The following is a 23,445-nucleotide window of genomic DNA, read 5'->3' as shown; positions in this document are numbered from 1 at the left end:
ATACCCAATTTGCATTAGGAATAAAACATATGTAAGGTGCCCGTGCATTTTATTTTTGAAAAGGATAACATACGTGCATTTAGTTTGAAGGAATATCACATATCTTAGAGAATAGAAATGGTTTATATTAAGTTTTTAATAAATTATATCTGGAAAGCCATGGTTCTTTAAGAATTATAGAAACACTGGAAAGAGTTGAACACACATCTTTGCACCATGTGTGGTCTCTCTCCTGTGTATGCTGAATGCAGCATTCCAGGAAATGGTTGTCTATATACCCTTATGGGCAGGTGGTATCAACCCTATGTTACTCACAGGAAACTTGAGCTTGGAGAGGTTAAAATCATTTACACAAGCCTTGGATTTAGGCCTGTGCTCCTGATGGCTTTTAGAACCTTCTATTTACACACGTGCCATGGCCTGCCTGGCTCTGTTTATCCTCTTTCTCCATGGTAGCTGCTGGTTTGGGGTCGGATAAAGCAATGGGAATCTACAGTCACAAAGCCCCTTAAGCTGTCTGATGAATCTCAATGAGTTTCTTGACTTTTACTGCCCAGTGTGACTGCTCTCTGCTTCTTCAGACAATTCCTTTAGGCTTTCCTTTCCTTCCTCCTTTTTTTGGGAGACATTGGACTTTTCCACTTTAGAAGCCAGGAGGCTATGTGAAAGGGTTCCATATTTTCTTTTAAAAAGGGTAAGTGGCAAGTCAAGTTCATCGAGGATTTCTCACTGTCTTTGGGAATCTAGAGACAGCACGTGAAGAAAGAGATGGGCACAGGCTGGAACCTGGGAGTTGTGAGGGGTTTCCAGCAGAGGATTCAGGCCAACTTTTCTCTCCTAGAGGGCTTTAGTGCTTTCATTGTAAGTGTGTGGTGGGTGCTGTTAGTGATTTCTACAGTTAAGATTCTATGTGGATTGAGGTCTCCCCAGTCACCAATTTCTGCCGAGCTGCATATTCCTACAGCTGTTTCCCCAATACCTTTCAGTCTTTACATTTAATCTTTCCAGTGATGTATAATTTTTTAAAGGGAAACTCTTATAGACACTTCTGAAATACAAGGGTGGAGGGAATAAAAGGATGTTAAAAAATAGAAAACAACCAATTAAATAGTATATAGCATATAATTCTCCTTGGAAACTTACTGTGAAATTGAGGAGCACTTTAACAACTGGTAATTTAAATTGCATTTGAACCCTGCTAATGGTTTGTTTGCATGGGAGCTTCAATCATTTCCCGGCGTTCTTTAGCAAAACTGCGTGTTCTCTTTATGGTACAGGAGAAGAGGCTTATCAGTAGAGAAGTTGACTGTGGGCAAGTGAGGCCCCTTACCTTGGCACAGGGAAGGAAGCTGCAGAGTGCATGCGACTCCCCCAGGAACAAGGGAAGAGAGCTGTGGCTTTTATCAAGACTAGGAAATCTGAGGAGAAGCTTTGTGTTTCTCTTCCCACCCCTGCTCCTCAGTCTGCACAAGGGAACCTTGACTTTAGGTGGTTCTGGGTTTGGATCGTTCTGTACCAGTTTGCACCGTCCATAGCTCTAAATTTGGCCTCAGCCATCAATTTCTCTGCACGTTTGAAACGGTGCCTCCAGTGAAAATGATTTTTGAGATTTCCAATCTGCTGAAGACCACAAACTAACTGCTCTTCAGGAAATGAACTGCTTCAGTGGGGTAATCTCAATTAAACTCTATTTCTGTTATGGAATTCCTATTTGTTGCTGGGGTATGCTTGAGCATATAACACAAGGTAAATGTCTGTCTTAGGCTGTCTACCCTGTTAACGATGCGTATAACTGGATCTTGTGGATTGAGTCCTAAATCCCTTGTTGCTAATCATGACTTCTTGCAAGGCTAGGTCCTTACCCTGGTGCCCAGGTTCTCTTATTGAAAAATTGGGGAAGTCACTTTGTGCTTTTCCCCCCTAAGTTTAAGTTATACACAGATGGGGAGACAGACACCGTGGACATGAAACAATCATAATATGATTGGCTAGAAAATGCTCAGGGTATTATGAGAAGGAGGGTGAATTGTGTGTATCAGAAAATTTTATAATAGGCCACTGCCCGGCTATTCACTTTGCATAATCCCAAGCAAAGAGCCACAGTCCTCAGTGGTATGTCTGTGTTGAGGAGATAGCAAGGAGCAATAGATTTTGAAGTCCTAGTGGCTCAGTAGTTCACACTTTGCAGGTAAGGAAACTGAAATTCAGAGGGCCACTCAGTCATATATCTTTTTCTTCCCTAATTGTATCTCTGTGGCCTATCTCATGCTTACGGTACGTTTCCCATGATGCTGAAGATCTGAAAGGTGAGAGCATTCTATTTTCCCTTCCTTTGAGGCAGACTTATAAAACACAAAGCACTCCATTCTGATCGGTGGTTTGGGAGGTCAAGAAGACAGTCAGACATTATGCAGCATGGCCTGATCTCGGAAGTTCTGAGGGTGCTCAGACCCCACAGACTCAAACCTTTCTCATTGTTTCCACAGGTGGGAACAGAGGATCAAGGACAGGAGTAGAGAGAGCAAGCCAGGTGCTTCTGCATTTGTTCCTGGTCACTGTCCCCTCACTGGAGGCGAGACATTGTCTCTCAGTTGGTGAGTGCTACCCGGAAATATACTGTTTTCTTTTTATTGCAATATACATGCGCTAACCAATTTTAGAAATAATGGATGCTGGTAACAAGATTGGAGAACTGGAGAACTCTGAAGTGTTTATTACTATGATTGTCATCATCATCAATGTAATTTTGATTTTTTTTTTTTGTGGCCACGAACTAAATGCCATAAGGCCAGTAAAACACGTGGCAAAACAAAGGTGGGCTTTACCTCTTGCAAGGTGTCGTGCAGAGAAACTGGAGAAAACTAAGTGGTGATTATTTCATCTCCCAGTAATTGTCTGACTCCCTTCTTTTGCCTTTGCTAAGAAGCGAGGTGTTACTGAAATCAAAAGGCTGACATGAAGATGACAGGGAACACTGATTGCATTTGGGAGGAAAGAAATCAAAGTAATTAGATGTTTCTTGTTTACTCCTGTGTAATGTGCCTTTTTCTTTTACAACCTCATTTTATTTTCCCATCAACCTTTTGGAGGTGGAGAGGGCTAACAGCCTTGGTAGAGGGTGGGAGACTTTGTTTTAATGACCTGCCAGCTCTCCATTGCAAATTGAGTGTGAGTGTTGTTGCTGTGTTCTGGGAAGGATAATGGTTGTCTGATGAGTTGTTCTGCAGTGGCTCCGTAGTTCACAGAAACAGCATAAAGAATCATCTGTGTGTGATGTGACCTGGTGTTGGTGTGCTGGCAAGCTGAGGGAAAGTAATTGGGGGATTCTTGCTGAGAATTTACTAACTCTCATCCTATGGTCTCCATGATGAGGAGCAGTCCCTATATACTAAAAGAACTTACATTAAACTATATAAATAATAAGCTTCATTTTGAGTGTTGTGGAGATTTTCAGAGCACCGGGAATGCTGTTGTGATTGGGAAAACTCAACTTGATTTGGAAGTGTAACTGAGTTCATCCTTGTGTCTTATCCCTGTTTTATCTTCTTTGTCCCACTTTGGTTTTGTCTTGGCAATATTTCTCTAATAAAATCTCAAATATGGGCTTGGATATTCTTCCCGGACTCCAGCTTATGGTCGCAACATCTGTGGGAATCTTCATTACCTGCTTTATCTTTTTTTTTTGGGTTTCTCAGTGTTTAAAATGAAATAGTGGTATCTTTGAACTTGGATTCAGTGAACTCAAATGGTGTAATGGCTGAAACGGAAAGACCGCTCTGGTGAGTCGGCTGGAAGTAGCCCAGAAGCTTTTGTTATCCTGAGGTTTCTTCTGACTTCACAGCGAGCTTGCTACTGAAGCTCTGGCATGCCCTTCCGTAGGTGCTTAGAACAAGGTGGAAGGGAGGCCTTGCAGACTCAGTGGTTTAGGGGGGAGGTGGCTTCAGGCTCAACTTGAGCAGGACTTCAGCTTGGATACTCTGCAGGGTTCCTTGCTCTGCTCTTTGTCAGTGATTGGCTTTATCAGCCTCAAGGTACTTGCCTTATTGTTTGGAGGTAGCTGTCCAGTGACCAAGCTGAAAATATCTGCATAGCTGTCACCAGGCTAAAGGTATCTGCTTGCCTGTTTGGAGGACAGTGGAACTTGTTTTCATATTTAGAGAGGCCTTAGTTATTGCACATTGTGCTGCTTGGAATATACACCAGAGGCTGTCCTACTCTGACCTTATGGCAGCTACTCTGCAGAGGTGATTGGCTCCTCACAGCAATTGTGCTGTTGGGGAGAAAGGGCCAGAAGCCTTGCTCTCAGCCCTATCACCGCGCCATGCTTCAGACCTTCACTCATCTTCCGAAAGGGATGTTAGGCAGCTGCACTCCATACTAAGGTACTGCTTACAAGAGTGAGATTGGAAAAAGAAGATGCTGGGACACACACGACCTTGGCCTTCAAGGATATAACACCCAGTTAGGACAGCGTGTGTCCTGTAGTCTGGTTGAATGTCTGCATAAAAGGGATGCGACACATGTTCATGGCTAGAAGAGTAAGTCTGAAGGCTGCGAGTGTCCCTTTGCCCAGGGGTGCTCTAGCAGGTATTGGCTGAATCTGTTCAGTAGTTCCAGTGGTTGTACTACAGATAAGACTAGCATGATTTTCTGAGGGCTAAACAAGCCACAGCACTGGAAGAGGCATCTGCAGGCCCTGTGGCTTCAGTCACTGTGAGCAAGGGAGGGGACTGCAAGGTGAATGGCACAAAGCACAAAGCCTGGCAAGTGTTAGGCTTGCTTTGTTTCCAGTTTTCCACTCTCATGATTTCGGGGCTCACGGATGATCTTACGTGCCCCTGTGTTTGTTTTGTGCAAGTCTGTTGGTGGCGATTTATCAAGTGTGGCGTATTCATTCATGATGGGCGATTTCCAGTTGTTTTCTTCCTTCTGGATTCAAAGTGAACTAGAAGTAAGATCCTGTAAAGGTTACAAGTGCAGCGTTCTGCTCCACTGTGTGTAGGACGTGGTGTTTTTGCTTGGCACTCATCCTTCCTCATACCCAGCACTGTCCTCCTGAGGGCTAACTGAGGGTTAACCTGTTCTGGGTCCTGGAAAGAAACGGGATTTAGAGCTTTATTAATCACTAAACATGACCCGAAAGCTGTAAGAGGTGTGAGAAAGTAGATACAGAGACCTAGGCTCAGTATTTGGAGATCCAGACAAGCTGGAGTCTACCCTGTAGAGTTATTCTCAGCTTTGTTTGGTCCTCTAATCACACCTTCTGCCTTGAGCATGCTTGGCCCAGGGGGAGTCAGGAAGGAAATTATTTCCCTCTTTGGATATCAACATACAATTGTTGTAGCCAAGGACTTTTGGTTTTAATATTTCCGTTTTGGTCTTAAGAGCTACCAGGTATTAATCTCTGTCGGAAGCAAAGCATCGTGGTCATTTCTGTTAGAGGTGTATGTCTTGGCTCCCTGTAGTTACTTGGCCAGCTGGTTTCTGAACATTTGTCACCATCTGCTAAGCCAGGTTTCATTTTTATTTGCTTGTTTCACAAATTATAAGGGGACTCAGTAAGTGCGAACCGAGGCCCACACAGTCTCCATGAGTCTGTGGGTCTTCATGTAGCAGGATGGTCTTGTAGGAGTTAGGACTGCTGTCCATTAAAGAAAAGATAGAGGCATTTCTTTTCAGCCTTCCTCCCAGTTCCACAGTAATCTCTCTTGGCTTCTGGTGCAGTGGGGGTAGGTGGTGCCTCTTTCTGTCCTTGGCATGGTCCTAGGAGAGTTGTAAGAGTTCTTTCTCACTGGGTTACTCTGTAATAGCAGGTGTTTGATGCCTATGGGGAGGAGTGGAAGATCCTTTGTGGACTGTTGCCAAAAAACGACTACTGGTTATAGTATAAGCCTCTGTTTTCTTTCCCGATTCTAGTATTTGCCAAAAAGTTAGTAACTCCAGAGTCCCCTTTTCTTCCTGAAGGGGAGAGTCCTGAAGATTGAACCCATGGCTTTGTATATGATCAGAAAATTATCTGGCTTTGAGCTACATGTGCAGCCCAATCTTAGGCTCCTTAAGATATTATGGTGAGGTAGGCCTGCTCCCTGGTCTCTAGAAGCTTTGAGGGAAGGGACAGAGAGGACTGTCATACATCATACACAACGGGCAGATGATCTCTCAAGGCATTTGAATTTATTATAATGCCTTGTGAGAGGTTTATGGTTGGGAGATCAAGGTAAGTAAATCACAGCTACAGTTCTCACAGGGCTTAGACAAAAGGGGGTGGAGAGTGAAGAGAATTGTGACCTTAGGGCAAGTCTTCAGGAGGGAGGGTTGACCTCTGACCTAAGTGCAGATGGATGGTAGAGGGGCCTATGACCATAGTTTGGGCAATAGATGCTGGTCAGTATCTGAGAATGGGTATAGATAATATCAGATTTTGAACAGGTTAAAATTTCATGTGTGCTTCTGTCTCTAGCTGATCTCTAGCTGCAGCCGAACATGAGGCAGTGATTTTTTTCTATACAGGTGTTATATTTACAGCTGTGTGTACGTTTCTGTGTTCTTGAGTACTAGCGTTTCTTTCAAGAGTTTCTGACACTGAACCTTTGGCGGTCTGCTTCTTAGGCTTAATGAAAAATAGTAGATTTAGGGCAGAGGACTATTGAAGTATTCCAGAATTTGAACATTTCAGACCCTGATGCAGGATCATCACTTACTGTTCCTGTGTAACATTACCCCCAAATTATCAGCCAAAATAAGAAACATCTTTTGAATCATAGTTTTGCAAGTCAGAGATTTGGCAGCTTTGATGGGGTTCACAGGACTTCTCATGAGGTTGCAAGTGAGTTTTCTGTCCTTCTAGACTTCTCTGAAGGCTCCAATGGGGGAAATCCTCTACAAAGCCTGGTCACATGATCATAGCAGAGTGTAAATAACTCCCTGCAGGTTGTTGGTCTGAGAGCTTCCACTCCAGCTGTGCAGATCTGTCCATGTAGCAAGCTTCCAAGGCAATTGGCGTCTCTGAGTGTCAAAAGGGTTTCCATATTGTAAGCCACGTTTGCTTGCTTGCTTTTTCTTTGTCAGATGAGGATCTATATAGCCAGCCCATAAGCCATGGGAGGGAATCATGTGGTGTGTGTGATTCCCAGGGTGTGGGCTTTATGGGACTCTGTCAGGGATGCTGTTTTCAGGCTTCCAGGTTACATATGATCTGTCAAGAGGAGAGATGGGGTGTCACAGGGAGCTACTGCAATAAACCCAGCATCTTTGTAGATCAGTTTGCCTGAGAAACTTTGAAGAGGAAAATTCCATTTGAAATCCTTCATGAAAACATCGATACACAACAGCATAGAATCCAAAATTGGCCTGAGTCTTGGGTGGAGAATCACGAGCTTTCAGCTAATGCTGTTCTTTCCCACTTGTGCAGTTTTGGCTTTCGTCAGCAGTCAGAGCTGCTTTGGTGGAAATGACTGGAATTCTTGCTTGAGCCCTCAGCTGTGTAGGTGAGATGCCAAGGCTGGGAAGGGGGCAGATCTGGACAGTGCAGGGAGAAGTCATGAAATTCCTCTCACCATTTCCTCTTCCCCGACTTGGCCACCCTGTATCTTTGTAATGAGTCTGTGTAACTTTGGGGCAGTTTTTTTTTTCCTTTCTGTTTGTAACCTTTCTCCTATTCCAGAAACAGATTAGGTAAAAGTAGGTCAAACTTGATTCCCGGAGCCTCCGTCCTGTCCCTTCTGCTACATTTCAGGGATGAGATGTTCTGTTGGGTCATGGCATGTCCCGAGACGTTGAATAAATCAGTATTTCTTGGCTCCGACAGTATGTCTCTGTAGTTATGAATAACATTTGCATTAGGAATAGAGAGCTGAAGCACACAACATTGCTGTGAGGCTGAGGGGATCAGACAGGAAACCTCAGCCAATACCTTCTGTCTGGCAGAGAGTTCCTTTCCAGGGCATCCGTCTCTTTTCCCTACCGAAATAGTCTTCTCATAAAAACAGGCTCAGCAGGTCATTTTATCTTATAGATGGGTTGGGTTCCCATGGTGTTCATCGTAATCGCTTCTCTCCAAGTTAACGGAAGCGAGAGATTTAAAATCAGGGTCAAGGTTATTAGTATCCCGGAAGCCCAAGACAGAGGAAAACATAGCTGTGGTCATTGAAAATGCTACTACTGGCCAGAGAGTTCCTGCTCTCGGCTAGATGGTCTGTGGCATCTCTCTTTCAACCCTTGCGCACCCCCCCCCCCATTTAGTGCATCCAGAGTCTTTCTTATCTATGATGTCATCTGTATCGAAAGCAAATAGTAACACATAGACTTAGTTCTGGGGAGAAGGCTACATGACAAAGCTGGGTTTTAGAAAAGGAAAACCGCATACTAGCGCATACTAGATCCAGAATCTTACTCAGGCATCTTAGTTCTAAACCTGCGTCATTTCTGACTGTGGGATGTAAAGGGTCAAATTGACTGCACTCTGATGAGTATCGTGCACCCGGTGAGTGGGCTTGCTATCAGTGCACTTCCTCCAAGTCCCGTCTTCTGTGGACATTCTCTGTCACTGTCTCCAGCTGTGACAAGTCCACATCTGGTTGGTGCTGCATTGGTTTTGTCTCTCTTTCTAAAAAGATTTATTTATTTTAATTGTGTATGTATGAGTGTTTTCCGCACGCACGTTTTGCGCACCTTATGCGGGCAGAGCTTGCACGGGACATCCAGTTTTCTAGTTAAATGCAGTTGTGAACCATTGCAGGTGCTGGGAACTGAACCTGAGTCCTCTGTGAGAGCAGCCACTGCTTTTAACTGCTGGCTGTTTCTCCAGACCCCGCTTTTCTTTCTTTCTTTTTTTCTTTTTGCCAGGTATAATTCTTGGCTGGGAATCATTACCCTTAGTTACACCTTTGTGTATAAAATATAACACTTTGTGGTACCCTGGTGACTGGGAGAGCAGCTCAGTGCTTACATGGCAGTTACCACAGATTTCACGACTTTCTGAGTAACGAAATGGTTGCTCATTTGCCCCAGTGGCTTCAGGGGTATAAATTCAAACACCACATGATGCCCTTTGTCTCTGAGGTTGGGCAATGGTGGCTCTGAGAAAAAAAAAGTCCACAAGCAGCTTAGTGAGGGAGTCTTTTGGGGCATCCCTGGTAAAACTAATGCTGTTTTCCGGCTTCAGAGGACAACCATGATGCAGGTGCTGGTAGCTACCTCTGCATCCCTCAACTGTGTCATCTTGACCTACCCAGTGATGACCCTCCTTGGTTCATCCTTGGGCCTTTTGAGCACAGGATTACCTCACCGCCTCATTTGCAAGTGACTTGAATTATATCAGTTATTAAAAATGAGCTAATATTTTCCTTTTAATTCAGTGGGCCTGGCTCATTCTCTGACTTAAGCTAGTGATTTATTTATAATAAGTTAGGAGACGGCTCTAGCCACTCTATGATGTAATCTAAGAATGACATGAAAACAAAGTCGTCTTTTAATGCTGAGAGTATTCCTGTAAGACCTTTATATTGAGAATGGAGAGAGACTCCAGCCTTCCCATGTGTTCCTTCCTTAGATTCTCTTCCTGTTTGAGTTTTGATGGCACTGATACAGTGTCACCAGGATTGTGTGCACTGTGCTTTCTTCTATCCTTGTCTTCTCCAATTTCTGAGCTGCATCCCCAGAGGGCCCTGCTCCCCACTTCTTCTTGGAGCATTCCTCCTCAGCTTGGTGCCCTGCTAGATAGAACTGTGCTACGGTGGTTCTTTACATAACGTCTGTCCACTGTAGGCCAGTGAGCATCTTCTCCTCCTAGTTTTTCCGAACATTTTGCCCCTTGTTGGAAACCTTTGATGTGGACTTCTCCTAGCTTAGCACTGTAGCAAATATTCACAGGAGATGAAGCTTCATAGAGGAGCTGGACTTTCTCTTATTCCAGACTGTGGCCTATCTGTGGGCCCCATCAGATCTGAGGAGTGAGTGTTTATTGTGTCTCTCTTTTTGTGGTCAAACTGGTATTTTTGCCAGGGGATCCTGAAGGGGTTATGGGGAAGAGGATCCCGAGACTGCATGCTGCTTAGCTGTGGTCATTTAGACCCTCTGCTGTGGTTCAGGCACAGAAGTGAGCGTGAAGGCATCTGGGAAGTTGTGTGGCTGTCTGCACAAGACAATTTAAAGGGTTTTTGGAGAAATGGGGAGGACTCAGACAGTTAAGAACTTGCTGTGCAAGCCTGAAAGTTCCATGCTTTCTGGAACCCATGTTTAAAGTTAAAAATAAAACAAACAAACAAACAAACAAACAACATAAAACCCCAAAAAACAAACTAACAAGCACCCCGCCCAAATCCCAACTGGCAAGGTGGAATATACTTGTAACCTCTCTGCTGGAGAGGTTAGGGAGCCTGACCTGCTTGCTCCTTGTGCCCCTGGCTAATGAGAGACCCTGTTTCAGAAACGAAGATTAATGAGGCCCGAAAAAGAATCACACCTGAAGTTGTCTTCTAACCTCTACATGGTTGCCCCATACAGTAAACAAACAAGCAAACAAAAACAAAACACAAACAAGGGCCTCTTGTCTTGCTTTCTGGGACTCTTTGGTTTGTTGACCCTGAGTGTCTTTCTCAAGATCACATAGCAAATTGTAGCATAGGACTCAGTTCTCAGATATAGAGAGGGTTAGAAGCTACACACTCTGATATCACCTTTGTCTGTGCACACTGTTTGGAAGAGCTGAGAAGCTGGGACAAGGATTAGATGGTCCTGACTTACTGGGGCTTGATGCACAACTTTCTAAGTTCAGTGTCTCTGCAATGAAGTAGGGTCCGGAGTTGTCTTTGTCTGCCTTTTTTGGTTTCCAGGAAGTCAGAACACCAACGATGTTCTGGTTTATACTGAAGATGGCAGTTGAAGGCTGAGGTGACAAAAGTAAGTGATGCTGTCATAGTCTTTCTTGGATTGGCCTTGCTCCCTGACTGCATTAGACTGTGTACTCTATTTCCTCTCTGAGGCACAATGCTGATCTCTTAGCCAAGACCCCAACTGTCTATGTGCTATGTCAGTTCATGAGATAATGGGAGAGGAAGGCTGGAGATGGAAGAGGCCAGTCAGGTGGTCGGCTCCCAATCTTTCAGCTCACTGGCAGTCTACTCTTAGGCACTGTCTAGGTGCAGGTTAAAGAGTCAAGAAAGAACTAGAAGCCACAGGTCCTTTAGCCTTCAGGGTGAGTCCTTTGGCAGTCTGTTCATCACAACTCCCCAGACCACCTCTTCTCGCTTGTCATGGTCCTTCTCTTACTTACCTCTAACTGTCACCCCTGGCTGGGATCGGAAGTCCAGCCTTCCTATCTCCCCTCCCCAGTCACAGACTGAATCTCCTCTTTAATGACCAATCGGAGAAAACAATTTTTAAATAACACCGAGACATGAGACGGTTCGCCATGCTGGTCATACTTGACCGTCAGACAGTAGACAGGTGTCTGGGCCGAGGAATCAGCATCTGAATACAGTGTACAAGGCCAGCCCCAACACCGTCTGACGTCATAGGTGGGAAAGCTGCTGAAGGAACAGACAGACAGTGTGAGGCTGACTTTCCAATACTAAGAAGAAGACACAGTTAGGATTTTTTTGGGGGGGGTGTTGAGGTGGGGAATCAAAGTGTTCCATCACTGCAGGCATTTAAGTAGTGGCTGATACTGGTACTTTATAGGGGAGTAAACAAATTAGACTGTTTTTCAGTGTTTACTGTTATTGCCTTTTGCAGATTATTTTTATTTGATACGTATGATTGTTTGGGCCAAATGCATGGCACATGGATGCCCAGTACACTTGTAGCCCAGAAGATGGCATCGCCACCCGTGGACCTGGAGTTTGAACTGCCATGTGGGTGCTGGGAATCAAGCCTGAGTCTCCTAGAAGAATGGCCACTGAGTCATCTCTCCAGACCCAATTTTAGTATTTTTTGAAGGTTCCCCTGTGTTAATCTGGAATTTTCTGAAGATACGTTTGATGTGCATTTGATTACTTTTAGAATGCAAGCCTCAAGAGAGTGTTTTACTCTCTGAACCCAAGATACTGATTTATCTCAGGCTGTTACACATAGTACTATTGATAAGGAAGAGGGGCTGCGCTGAGTGCAGGCTATATACCTTCTTCAAACTGAATGGTTTGTTGTTGTGGTGGTTTCTTCTTTTTTTTCTTTTCTTCTTCTCTTCATTCTTCCTTCCTTCTTTTCTTCCTTCCTTCCTTCCTTCCTTCCTTCCTTCCTTCCTTCCTTCCTTCCTTCCTTCCTTTGGTGCTTCTTTTCCAGAGTTTCAGAGAACGTTTTGCCCTCTCCTATCCTTCCCACTCATTTTCAGTGACTTGCTATGCACTGCCGAGGCACTTAGCCTGCTTGTTGAGTAGAGCATACATCTTCACTGGGTTGAAGCTCATTGAATTCTGCCTTATTCCATAAGAGGCCCTGTGCTGCCAGATGGAGCAAATCCTCATAATGGGTGACTTATTAATTTAAGAACTTTCAAAGTGCCTACTATGTGCTAGAGCCTATCCTAGATGATAGGAACACAGATCAACAGGGATATAAATGCAGTAAATCAGCAAAGACACCAGGATGGGGACAGGGGAAAGTATTTCTGTGTGAGTGAAAGTACTTGCAGAGGTCACGAAACTGAAGGACACTGGGTCCATGAAGGAACATGCTGGCACAGCTGGAGTGAAGGAGTCATGCAGTGTTAGAACCACAGTGACAACAGACGCCATCAAGAAGATTCTGAAGATACTCTGGGGGGAAGTGAAGTTATCTCAGTCATTTAAAGAATCCACAGAGATATAACAAAAAGCTTTACCTGGGTGGAGTTGTAGCTCATTGGCTCAGAGAACATCTTGAAGCAGAGAGAGAGAGAGAGAGAGAGAGAGAGAGAGAGAGAGAGAGAGAGAGAGAGAGAGAGAGAGAGAGAGAGACAGAGAGACAGAGAGAGACAGAGAGAGACAGAGACACAGAGAGAGACACACAGAGAGAAGACCTGCGGTTTCCCTGGTCCTGTGGTCCTCCTTGATGGGGACTCAGAGTTCGGATAGTGCAGTCCTGTGGAGTGCACACCTGCACGGATTCTCAGCCCGTGCAGATGGGCAATTGCATGCCTAATGACCCACTTAAGCACCCACTTATTTGTTTCCCACATGCAAATTTGGGGTTTTTTTGCAGATAGATTTAATATATTTGTTGCTTCCCCATTTTATTTAAAACAAAACAAACGGCCGACCGTGTCAGTTGCGGGTAGCAGATGGAACTGTGGATATTATTTTCTTTGGTGCCAGCTTCACTTGCATGGCTGAAAGGGACCTCAGGCAAATGAGTCTTTTCTGGTCTCAATTTTGCTTTTGTTTTCTGTCACCTTTTAAAAACTCTAACTATTTTTTATTCTTTTACGAAGTTTTAAGTAGGGGTATGTCATTACTTTATTTTCGCAAATACTTCAGGCTCTGTGTTTTTATTGTGTGTTTTGTTGACTTTCATTGTTTTAGTTGGTGAACTTAGGGCCTGCCATTCTAAAATGGCAGTATAGAATCTCCACAGGCCTTTGCAGGTGATACAGAGACTCCCTTAGCCTGCAAATAAACCAACCAAGACAAATGAGGAGTGTTTACTCCTTCCTACTGATGCACTGTTAGCCCTGATTACACAAGAGCAGGCATGGGCTCCTTTTGTTCTTAGGGGAGGTGAGAACTACCAGCGGTTCTGCATTTGCTCATATTTCTTATGGGATCTCAAAGTTCTAGGGTCTGGTTCAGCAGTCAGTAGATACTGTGGTATTGATTATGATCAGTGTGTGTTACTGTATGCTTAGGGACAGAGGCTCAGAGAGAAAATAATGGCAGGTTTGAGGACACAGCTTGTGGTTGTTTCTGTGCCCTGGGGTGATGAAGAACAGTCAGCCCTGCAGAGGGCATCGTCGTAAGGTGGGGTTTCTGTTAAATGGTGTCTATGTGTCTCCTTTTCCTCATTTAAAAAAATGGCAACTTATTTTGTATTGAATTTTAAGCAAAGAAGTAATGAGCTGGAAGGCGGTGGGAATCGTTTACTACCTGCCATATACAGGTTGATTATTGGAGAAGAGTAAGGTGTGTGTGTGTGTGTGTGTGTGTGTGTGTGTGTGTGTGTGTGTGTGTGTGTATGTGTGTATCTGTGTGTGTCTGTGTGTGTGTCTGTGTGTGTGTCTGTGTGTGTGTCTGTGTGTGTATGTGTGTGTGTCTGTGTGTCTGTGTGTGTGTATGTGTGTGTATGTGTTTGTGTGTATGTGTGTGTGTGTATGTGTGTGTGTGTGTGTATGTGTGTGTGTCTGTGTGTCTGTGTGTCTCTGTGTGTGTATGTGTGTGTATGTGTTTGTGTGTATGTGTGTGTGTGTGTGTGTGTGTGTGTGTGTGTGTGTGTGTGTGTGTGTGTGTTTTGTGGGGAGCATGGGAGAGGATGGAGGCAGTCTCCCATGCAGGCAATGTCAGACTATTCCGAAGTAGGCCCTTCATTTTATTCTGAGTGTCTGAGCCAGAGTGAAATCTACCGCTTACTTGATTTATTTTGGAAAAAGAGACTGTTTGATGCCCACAGTGGCCAAGCCTATGGCCCAAAACCAGGCTGTGCTAACTGATTAGTTACCATATTAAGAACAGCAACATCCTTTTGATAGGGATTTTTATTTGGAAAAATGCATATTTTTAACTACCAGGTAATAGTTCCTAGTTAGCTAGTGGGGTGTGCCCTTGACAGGAAGCATATGCCTTCTTCTTGGACTTACTCCTCCCAGTGTTTTTGCAGAAGGAGCCTGGCATGGACTATGAGAACCTTCTATCAGGCAGGCCTCTCTGGTCTTTACAGATGAGGGCAGGCACATAATCATTGACCCAGACAAACTCTTAGGACTGTGGACCTTCTCAGCATCTCTGTTAAAGAGTCCCCCGACCCCCAAACAAGGAGGCTGAGAAATGAAGGCCATTTCCATCCAGTGGGCTTTTGATTTGGTAAATATGAGATCTTTCACTTATAAACATAACATATGAAGATGCTAGATTACAAGGCTTGTCTGTAAAGTCCAAAGTGATATATTTCTTACGTTGGAAGTGGATTTATAGCAAGGTTGTCCACATGAGTGAGAGAGCACCTTTATCTAGAAAGTCTCCAAAGGGGCTAAGTTTTCATGTACTTTCTGTGAGCACACCAAGGTCCTCAGGAACTTTGCTGCCTTCAGTACGAAAATCCTAGGTCTGGAAAGGACTGTGTCCAGCATGGCTGGGCTGCTGTGACATCAGTGCAGGTCACTGCTGCTGTGCATACTCTACAGAGCTCAGCAGAACTTCGCCCGAGAGCATCTCGATACGACAGTCCAGACTGATGACAGGCTCCTGTGTATGTGAACTCTAGCCAGACTCCGTGTGAGAGAAACATTTGGTGTCTGAGGGAGTCAAGTATCTTCCATGGTTTGCTCTGACTCTGTGTAGCTCTCCTTTGTCGTGTGTGTTAATTTGTTTATATTTTGAAAATAATTTATTTCATGCTTATTTTTTAACTATCTACTGTATATGAGATCATATTGTAACATAGTTATCTGAACCCCCTCCCTCCCTCCTTCCCTCCCTCCTTCTCTTCCTCCCTCCCTCCCTTCCTCTCTCTTTTCCCTTCCCCTCTTCCTTTCTCCCTCCTTCTTTTACTCTCTCCCTCCCTTTCTTCTCTCTACTTTATGGAAAGTGCTTTTGGTCTCAGGGTGTTTTTAGTACAGTTAGTACAGTGTTTTTCTAGTACGCATGAGGTCCTGAGCTGGGTTCCAGCAATGAGAAGCTTATTGCTCTGTGGACCCCACCCTCACCCCCAGCCTTATCAGTGACAGGAACAAGCTATTTGGAAGGATCTTTAGAGGATTATTGACTTGGTTGTAACTGCTAAGCAATTTGGATTTTAGAATCTCAGATTTGGGTTGCTTTTCTAGGAACCATTAATTTTCTGTACAGTTAAAAGTATTCACAGCAGGGGATAAGATGTTCTGAAAAGAAGAAAAAGAGGTCAGATGAACTGCTGACTTCAGGCGCATGGAAAGAAAGATCTTTATTCCAGTGACCTCTCTGCTCCTCGGAAAACCGTGGACTGCTAGATTTCATGACATAACACGGAGAGTCCTCTGGAGTTACAAGGACTGATGACGTTAAATTACAGGTAGAGGACTGTCCTTAATAGACTAAGTGTGCTATAGAGACATACTGTCCTTTGGCATTTAGACAGATAACTTTCCTCCCACCCTCTAAGTAGGATGCTTTAGGAATAGCTCCTCCAAACTCCTAAATATAGGGACCGTGCATAGTATCCAGAGAGTATTTGGGAGATCTGCCTCAATGTGTGCTTTGATGTGGGTTAAGTTTTAGCATGGCCAATGGCTAAGCGATTGCATTTGTTCAAGGAATCTCATACTCACAGGGATATCTCTTCTTCTCACCTCTCTGTATTTCGTTCTTTTTGGATTTAGGATGGTAACCAGCCACTGACATGCTGAACTCTTCCCCCGACACTGCTGCACCTGCTGTGTCTAAGCTAGTTACAGACATGATCTCTCATTGAACAAGTATGTAAAAACGAGCACTTTAGGCAGCAGCTTCCGAAGACACAGAGCGTGTAAGATGTGCTTTCACCGTCTCCGCCTGCACTCAGGAGCAGACAGCCCAGTACACAAACAGGACACAGAATCACTTCTTGTGCAGTCTCTCTTCACACATGCAAGAACTGGACGAGATGATCAGCATGGGCGCTCTGATGCTACCTCGAGATCCCTCACTTAAATCCATGAACTACCCAACAGTTATTTACCAAGCTGAAAATTGGCTGGCATCTCCCCTTTCTCCCATTTATAGACTATAATGTTGAAGATGAATGAGGCTATGTCTACAAAATGCTCTAATAAGCAAGTTGGGAGAGATATTATATAAGTTTGAGGCACTATTATTAATGGGAAAATGAAAACAAGGGCTGATGTTTTCAGAGAGAACAGATGGCTCCTTTGTTTAGAATTTGAGTATAAAGAAGAGAAGGGGTGGGGGAAAGATGCTTGCCATATTGTGTAGGCCTTGGATTTGAGTGACTTTAAGATGCCAAAACAATCTGGTTAGGAAAGTCCCATAGATTCAAAATAGCTCCTCACTGATCAAACTGTAATTAAAATAACAAAAAAGTGACAGGAAGAGACTTCCTAATTAGAAGTGCCAAGGTGACAATTGGCACAGCCTCACCGAAGCTCTCTTTGAGTAGCTCTCCAGAAACCCACTCCTTCATGCTTCACACACTTCAGCCCATCATGGGACAAGTCAGTGAGAGCTGACTGCAAACTCCTGCTTTCTAAGCCCCCATCTCGTCCCCATTTGTATGTGTTTCTCTTGACTTGAGTTGGATCCCTGGGTCCTGCATGACGGAAGGAGCGAGCGGATGTCTGAAGCTGTCTTTTAAACTGTACACATGAGCACCCCCTTACCCCAACATGAGTAGATGTTAAAAAGGCCAATACTTCCCCTCTCTCATTTTGTTTGTTTGATAAAAATTGCTTTGCATTTGGATATACCCTTCTTTTGCAGAAGTCAAATACTTCTGCGTTCACGACGTCTGCAATAGTTAATCTTTACTGTCTGCCAACCTGGCTGCTCTTAGGGTCTCTAGGAGAAAATCTCCTAGGTCGTATCTGAGAGGTTAGGCTGCCCCCAGAGCTGTTTAGCTGAGGACGGCAGGCCCACTGGGAAGGGAGATGGCACTGCCTCGTGGGCTGGGGTCCACAGTGACTGAAAAGCTCAGTACATTGCTTCCTGACCGGGGCTGCCATACTCTGTTTCATGATGGGCAGCGCCCTGTCACTAAGCCAGAATAAATCCTTCTTTAAGTTGTTTTCCCAAGTCTTTAGTTACAGCTTCTTCTTCTTCTTCTCCTTCTTCTTCTTCTTACTGATTAGGAAGAAGGAGAAGATTTTTTTTTGTATCTTTTCCTATATTTATTGGACGATAGCTAAGCTGCCCAGGCTGCCCTTGAATTTGTAATCCTTTTGCCTTAACCCCACTCCCACCCTGAGTAGCTTTGAGTGGCTTATCCTATTTCTGGGATATGCTGTGCATGTTTTATCATTATGGGCATTCTTTTTACGTATTTATTGAGGATAATGTACAGGATAATTTTCTTCATTTCTTTTTCAGTAGCCTTAACTCTGTGGTAGCTGAGGGTTTTGGGAACTGACGGGTATCTAGGTGGCTCATTCATCTCTCTGCCCTTTAAGTGGAAAGGGTGACCTGCCATGCTCAATACCTACCAACAGGATTTAGGAAGCAGACACCCTGGGATTTATTTGCTGCTTTGTTTATGATTAGCATCCTCTGCCCTTTCCTGTATCCTACACTCTCTGATTGAAGCTTAATTATAGGGAACTCCTGCCTCTCAGACTTTATACCCCTTGTATTTCATTTCTTTTACTCCGAACCCACTAATTATTTAATAGTGTAACTAGGGCTTGGGATCATCAATACGCTTTCCTCTTCTGGTGTTTGCTACGCAGGTCTTACTAGTCTCTGGAGGTGGGTGAAAGCCCCACACCTCAACCAGTGCTGTCAACAATGGCTTGCAAACTTGGCTGCCTTTTAAGTTCTCCATATGAGCTCTATAAACATGTGACTTGTTTCTAAACATTTTCTTTTCAGTGTCCATACCATGGACAGAATGACACTCTTCATCACATCCCCAGGCTTGAGAACCATTCCCTAGCCTTGAATTTCAGCCATTGCTTTGGTATTATCTTAGGTAATGTCTTTCTAGATAGGCTGCTCTTCTGGGTATTACCTTCTGACACTCAAGTGAAAACTGATGTCCAACTAGAGTCACAGGAACTCCCCTGAACAGGGTGCACGGCCTGAAGTTTATATGTAAGGGAAGAGCAGGAGTTATCATTTCGGGATGAGCTGCCTTTTAATGCTTCTATGAATACTTAGAAATGATAGCAAGTGGTATATTTCATGGCTTTAATTGTTCAAGGTCTGTTTAAAGGATGCAGTAAAATACCTTTTAAGCTAAATGACCTTTATATTTTAGTGCTTTTTGGAAGGGAACAACACCTGGTACTCTACTGCAGCATAACATTTAATCATTTGCATCTTCAGGCTGAGAGCCTGCTTTGGAATCTGGGGCTTGAGGGTCTGCTGCCTCCCCTGAGGTATAACCTGCTTCCATGAGAAATGCATCAAGTCCTGTTTGGTTGGTGGTTCTTAACCTCATAACGTCCGACATTCTTATCTTTGGTCTTTTCTTCTGCAGATTTACCCAAGAATGAGACTCGATGCATTTCTTATTTCTAATGGGAGATACAGGTGTGGGAAGACAGCACGTTTGACCTCATCCATATTTAGGAGAGGAGAGCTCTCTGTTCCCCCCTTCAGTACATTCAGCAATGCAGTGTTTAACCCCAAAGGCCACTGCTAATAGGTTTTTAAAAATTGATGCTGTTAGATATAGCTCATCTTCCAACTCTAAACTTGTTTTTCTAGAAGGGAAGCAGTACTCAGGTTACAAACACAGGGCACTGTAATTTCAGAGGCTTCTGTTGACCTACAAATCTTGTAAAGGTAGATGTAGTTACGTTTGAGTTGTGTTCATGTACATGTGTTGTGGTCTATCCCCACCCCCTCGGTGTTTTAGAAGAAACGGGATTTTGTTTTCTCCTGCTAGGAAATCAGACATAAAATTTTAGGTAGGTCTGAGAAAAATATGTACGTTATTTGTATATGTATACATAAGTAGTATGTGTAATGAAATAATCTGGACTGAATTTATAAGTCATTTTCAGATTTGTTCTTAAGTGTTAGGTTTTGTTCCCTAGTGTTTATTCTTTTCCTGAAGCCTTTTATTGTAAACAATTCCAGTTTAGCATGTTTGTGAGCAACTGTAACCACATACTCATATCTTTTATTCAGAGTCATCTGTTGTTTATATTTTGTCTTCAGTCTTATCATGTCCCCACCCTGTGTCTCTGCCTATTTTTTTTTTCTAGTTTACATACATATTTTTATGGAAAATTTGTGAGTAAATGTGCGTTGCTTTTTAAAATTTTTGGGTAAGATCAAGTGAGAACAAGTTGTATAAATTGTGCATTGTACTTTATCCTTGAATCTTCTGTGTGCCTCTGTGAATAAAGGAGGTGAGGGTCACTTTGTCCTATCCACGGATGATAGTGTAAGTTACTGTCCGTACCTCCCCTTGCTCAGCCAACACAGTTATATTCGCCATGGCGTTTCCTACTGCCGTGCACAAGCCGGCCTGGATGAGTGTTATCTAGATGCCATGTCTCTCTGGTCTCCTTTGATCTGGAACATTTGTTTGGGCATTTCTGTACAAACTAGAACTCCATCTGAAAGTACAGCCTTCATAATAGCTAATTATTCCTTTATGTTTAAGTTGAATTATGCATATCCCTTTGGTTCAAACCACCCTTTAACACGGGGGATTGCCTAAGACCATGTGCATATCAGATATTTAAATTATGACTCATAACAATGAAACTACAGTTATGAAGTAGAAGCAAAAAGTTTTATTTTGGGGGGGTCACCACAATATAAGGACCTGTATTAAAGGGTCACAGCATTAGGAAGGTTGAGAAGCACTGCCATAGTGAATGTCGTGAAGATGTGTATCCCCAGTGTCATACTGGGAGAGTCAGGCAGTGTATTGGTGGCACTTTGCCAAGATGTTCTTTGATTTTTCCACTGTATATACCTGCTATCCTGGTTTTGGCATTTACTACCAACATAGAATTATTAGTACCACCACCATACTTCTTAGTTGGGTTTCTCTGAATATGGATTCTCACTGTATGCTGGGTTGACCTTCAGCCCCTGAGCCCCCTGGTGCTAAGTGTACATGACATGTACCGGTGTGCCTGGCCCTGCTTTGGGATTACTCAGCAGTCCGTGAGGAGGCACTTTCCCTCTGTGACACTTTCTTCTACGTGTGCACACAGTCCACTCTGCAGTGATCTTGGCAGAATGAGAGCTTCCCACCCTTCACGCTCCTTCAGGGCTATCCTTCCATGTCTGCTGTAAGCAGATGCTCTCCTGTACAATCCCCAGCGAGCCTTCCTTTCAGACAGCACAACTCTCAGGACTTTTATTTCCATTGTCTGTGATTAATTGCTGCCGTTCTTTAATTTTCTTCCTTAATGTGTTCCAGATTTAGCCAGTGAGGATTCGGTCTCCCTATGGCCTGCTCCGTAACTCCTTTATATTTCCTGGGCCTGTATGTAGCTTTCTGGTTTCATCTTTCACCCCCTTTGTCACACCTCCGGGAACATTGTTCCCTCGCTGTATCCTCCTTCCCTTTAGTGGAGACTGTCACACGGCATTATGGGGCACACGGTAGGGCACACGGCATTATGCACATACATGCACATTACACAGGCCTGTGTGTCACGGGAACACTTATCAATTTGCTACCCATAACTTTAATGGGGATGTTTTACCAATGTCTTTAGCCAGTGCCTTTCAGACTTCAACTTGTTGCCAACCTGTTGGGTGAGAAATAGTTTGAAGTTGCCTGTACCCTGCCATAAATAAACCAGAATATCCTTATTCTGTGTCTGAATATTATACTTATTTTATGATTTTCAGATTTGTGAACTATTTATATCTTACGTGTTATTATTATTAATATTATTATTATTATTACTTCTACTTCTGTTGCTGCTGCTGCTGCTATATTGTCAAGTAGGAGTCTTATCCTTTAGCCCAGGCTAGCTTGGAACACTAGTGAACCTCCTAAGTGCTGAAGCCTTCCAGGTGCTGAAGTTACAGAGGAGAGCTCTCCTTCTAACCTAGTGTCTCCATTTAACTAAGTTTCAGTTTTTACCCATTGATTGGATTACTTTTGTGCCAGTGTGTAGAGTTTCAAGCTGATCTAATTTTAGCTTCTTTTTCCAAATGATATATCAGGTTCCAACAAGATTTAGAGAGAAAACATCTCTGCCCTTACCATCTGCAATTGGTAGTTACTTTTTATTTACTTTGTTTATTTAATTGCTTTTTGAGGATCAGGCAAGACCTCCTCTCTGTGGCTCAGGTCACTTTAGACATTGTAAACTCAAAGTCCCTCTGCCTTAGCTTCCCAGGAGCCAGGAGGATAAGTGTGCACCATCCTTGATTACTGGTTGTTACTTTTTAACACAAGCTCTGAGAGGTATGAGGGAGAGCAGAGAGGAAAGGGGCTGGGGAATTAGAGGAAGACTCCTTCCTGGCTACATGGAATCAGAGATAAAAGCTGACAGCTATGTGTGTCAATTAAGTACAGTTGACCTCCCCCCCTGCTTCCCTTCTCTCTTCTCTCTCTCTCTCTCTCTCTCTCTCTCTCTCTCTCTCTCTCTCTCTCCCTCACCTCCCCCTCTCTCTCTCCTTCCCTCCCTCCCTCTTCCTCTCCCCCACTCTCTTTCTCCCACTCCTCTTGTGTGTGTGTGTGTGTGTGTGTGTGTGTGTGTGTGTGTGTGTGAGTGGCTGTGTGTGTGTGCGCACGCGAGCTCGCACTTGTGCGTGTGCTTGTGTGTGTGGTGGAAATTAGATCAGGCAAATGCTAGGTTAGGTGGTTCAGCATTGAGTTACATCCTTGTGTCTTGGTTTTGTGAGATAGGGTTTTCTTTTTTGGTCAGGTTGGCCTTGAACCAGCCCACTGTGTCATCCTGGAAAACATAAACCTTACACTCCGGTGTCTCTTCTTCCTGAGTGTTGGGACTACAATTTGTGTCACTATGTTTACTTTAGTTTCTCAAATTTATTGGTTAGGAACAAAAGTCCATCACTGCTCTTCTCTTAAGAACATTTGTCCCTTGGTCTGCAAAGGCAAACTTGTTAGGGTGTCGGTACCATCGATGGTGGTGAGACTTCTCTGTCCCCAACTTATTATCTTCCTTTAAGTTCCCTGTTTTATTCATCAATGTGAGCCTGTATCCCATAGGCTTGCTATATAGTACAGGTAATTAAATATTTCTGAGCCTGAAGCTGTCAGCTTTCATTTAGTTTGTTGAAATGTTTGTGGTTTGATTCTGACTTCTAAATGTAGATATTTTAAACAACAGATTCTTACTTTTAGTGAGTGTGTGTGTGTGTGTGTGTATCAATAAACATATTTACTCAGAATTATGTATGTAACTTTCTGGCTTTGCTAAAGTTGTAAGGCTTTATCTTCAGCCACTGAATATGCTGTAGGTATTGCTGCTCACCACACAGACAGACATGGTCTGAACTTTGCTTCTTGCTGCACAGTTACCTGTGAGAGGCACCTAGGAATATACAGTATAATCTTGGCTGCTTGCTGCGCATGGTGAGGCGTAGATACGTGGGTTCAGCTTAGCTGCCCGCTGCGTAGGATAGGCACTTAGGTTTTCTTTCAGCTATAGCAGCATACCTGTCCACTGATGTCTGCTTTTTCAAG

The 23,445-nt window shown here is 43.8% G+C and overlaps 1 protein-coding gene across 1 annotated transcript in view; it reads left to right on the top strand.

The window, feature by feature from the left end:
• LPP (LIM domain containing preferred translocation partner in lipoma) overlaps positions 1-23,445 on the top strand; it is a 555,231-nt gene that overhangs the window by 57,821 nt on the left and 473,965 nt on the right. Inside the window, exon 3 of the mRNA XM_080919338.1 lies at positions 2,487-2,594. The gene's annotated coding sequence lies outside the window, so the exon portion shown is untranslated. The remainder of the gene's footprint in view (positions 1-2,486; positions 2,595-23,445) is intronic.

The sequence above is a fragment of the Micromys minutus genome (genome assembly GCF_963924665.1).
Source record: "Micromys minutus genome assembly, chromosome: 7".
Classification (NCBI taxonomy): Eukaryota; Metazoa; Chordata; class Mammalia; order Rodentia; family Muridae; genus Micromys; species Micromys minutus.
This window is presented reverse-complemented; position numbering and strand designations above follow the sequence as displayed.